The 2,835-nt window shown below is 33.7% G+C and overlaps 1 long non-coding RNA gene across 1 annotated transcript in view; it reads right to left on the reverse strand.

Annotated features, from left to right (window-relative positions):
- Positions 1–575: 575 nt before the first annotated feature.
- LOC128249688 (uncharacterized) overlaps positions 576–2,835 on the reverse strand; it is a 3,480-nt gene continuing 1,220 nt past the window's right edge. Inside the window, exon 2 of the long non-coding RNA XR_008265804.1 lies at positions 576–1,733. This is a non-coding gene — a long non-coding RNA (uncharacterized LOC128249688). The remainder of the gene's footprint in view (positions 1,734–2,835) is intronic.

Raw genomic sequence — 2,835 nt, forward strand, 5'->3', positions numbered from 1 at the left:
ATATATATATATATGTATATGTATATATATATATATATGTTTATGTATGAATGTATGTATGTATCTATGTATGCATGCATTGAATTGGTCAGTTTACACTGTGCTATGATATATTTGTTCCGAAGTCTTTCTTGGTGTTGTCAACTACAGTCAGCACCTTGTCCGATTGTATCACTGATGCACACATTGGTTGAGATGAACGAGCTCTTTAACCCTGGATCAATAAGACTGTTTGAGGATGAGCTAAGGGACGTTTCCTCAAAGTTCGAAATCACGGTGATACGGGCATGTCTGACTTTTAAATTTTCGATTATTTTCGTCATTGGTATGGGGGTCGTAAAGACTTTGTTCATTTGCCCGCTTTCACTTTTGTGTTTAAGTGAAAACTTGTGGTTTGAATAATTTTAACATGCTGGTACACACACACACACACACACACACACACACACACACACACACACACACACACACACACACACACACACACACACACACACACACACACACATATATATATGCATAAAATATATCATACACGTGAACACTTCACATACATAACGTTTTAAATACCGGCAAACAATGTTGTAGATTGATAAATTTTATTGAGATATACACACATGAATACAGTAATACTGATTAAAAGAAACAATATATCAATTCACATAAGATATTGTGCACATAGTTATGGAGTTTTCATAAATTAATACTGATGTTCATGTGTTGAATAGCAAATAATTATAGTGTTTCGTAGAGATCTCTTCTTTTGAAGGTGAGCGAAAGTAGTGGGTGAAGGTGAGTGAAAATATGTCTGGAGTAAAATACGAAAGGGAGGACAACAGGACGAAAGTGGGTGCGAAGATTGGTAAAAAGAGGAAAATTATGCTTATTATCAAAGCTCTGACTTTCTCTTGTTCGCTTTGAAACTGCATCACACTTTCGAATGAAACATGGATACACGTAAAATTTCCGAAGCAAATTCAAAAGCTAAAGCCGAGTTTGATAGAATAATAAAATGAAATATAATTGCAATGTAGGTAAGAAAGAATGAATGGTCATGCCATCGTATAGAAAGTTGAAAACTGCAGAATGAATTTTATTTTTTAAATTCAAAATACAGAAAAAATTGCAAAATTCAGATGAAAATTGATTGCATGAATGAAAATTGTAAATCATGAGTTTCCCTGCAATAATATGAATTGTTTAAAACATTGAAATATATTATTAAAAATCTATGGAGCATCTTAATACCACTTGGGCCACTGTTTGAAAATCACCGTAGTTGATAAACAAGTAAAAGGAGAAAACTATAAAGTCAACACTAGACAATTACTGAATACATCCGTTTGTAAAAGGTTTGCTGAAAAACAACCATAATCGTTTCTTAGTGCAAGGATAAATAGCAGTATTTGTGAAAAGCAGCAAGTTATAACAAACAGGATATGACTATAAATTTCAGCTCACACATGATATCCAAAAGATTAATGGCAATGTTACATGTTCAGAAGTGGGTGGATTAAAACAAATTTTTTTAAAGTTTCAATATAATTTCATTAAGCGACAACCATTCTTCTTCTTTTCATATAGGAAGGCGAAACACTTCGGAACAATGTTACATTCGGCAGCGCAAGCAATTCTTGATGAAGCTTCTACGCATCTATGTGTTTTTATGTAGGTGTATGAGTTCATTAACTTTGTAAACCTGCCGGTCTGTATGGCAGAAGTTATATTTCCCTCTGTGAAAATAAAATGTAAAACAAAAGGATGTTAACATTCTATCTTTCGCATATATAATAATCTTAAATAGATATACTTATAAATCATTGTGAACCATGTCTTTCGCCTTTAACACTGCACCTCTAGTTGAATTGCATCTTAAGATAATAAGAACTACCTCTTTCTTAATTGTGGAGAGTAGACGTTTGGTAGTCTGTTTTCCTATCCCCCTACCATGCAGACTGACCCTTTTCAAGACTATAAATCTTAAATATACCCCTCCCATATATGTTGTGGTTATGTTCCCTCCTACAAAACCACTTGATCCTGTTTTGTTTTGATTTAACAAACTCATTCTACAGTAAGCTTCGATTGTGGCATCACTGAGAATGCGCATGTCGAGGATTGAAAAATGTTTTTCTAAATATATTTAATTTCAAAATTCGTGTATTCATCTAAAGAAAATGTACTCATTAATCAATTAAAAAATTCGCTGGAAACAGCTGTAATGCATTGGCACCTAGTCATCATTTGATATTTATTGATTTATTATTCACCTCCCTTGGAACCTGCCCTTCGCGTGGTCCGAAGTATATTATGGACCGTATATTTTATATAATGTGCTTTTCTAAATTAACCCGTTTCTGAATTATCCCAAGGTCTGATGATATGCTCAGTTTGGATCAATTGATTGTATACTTAATCTGAAAATCCTTCTGCCAGTACTTCTGTACCAAGGTTGGTATTCGTCTATAATTGCTGTGTATGCATTTTAATTCTGACCTAATCCGGTGCCTTACCTTTAAGTGCTTTGTTCACTAGAATCTTAATATACATACCTACATATATGTATGTATGTATGTATGTATGTATGTATGTATGTTTAATGTACTGTTCCGTATATGTATATGGGAGAGACAGCGGCAAAGAAGAAAGATTCTCAGATTGATCAGTCTGTACAACATTGTCACCGGTACCAATTTCATTTGTTGGGAGAAAAATTATCTCAATTCACCACCAGCGACAACATTAAACAGAAACCGAGAATGTAGAGTTTAATAGAAAATTGGTCAAGAGATGTATATACTATGTTCGTTTAAGACAGCGAACTGGTAGAATCGT

The sequence above is a fragment of the Octopus bimaculoides genome, chromosome 17 (assembly GCF_001194135.2).
Source record: "Octopus bimaculoides isolate UCB-OBI-ISO-001 chromosome 17, ASM119413v2, whole genome shotgun sequence".
Classification (NCBI taxonomy): Eukaryota; Metazoa; Mollusca; class Cephalopoda; order Octopoda; family Octopodidae; genus Octopus; species Octopus bimaculoides.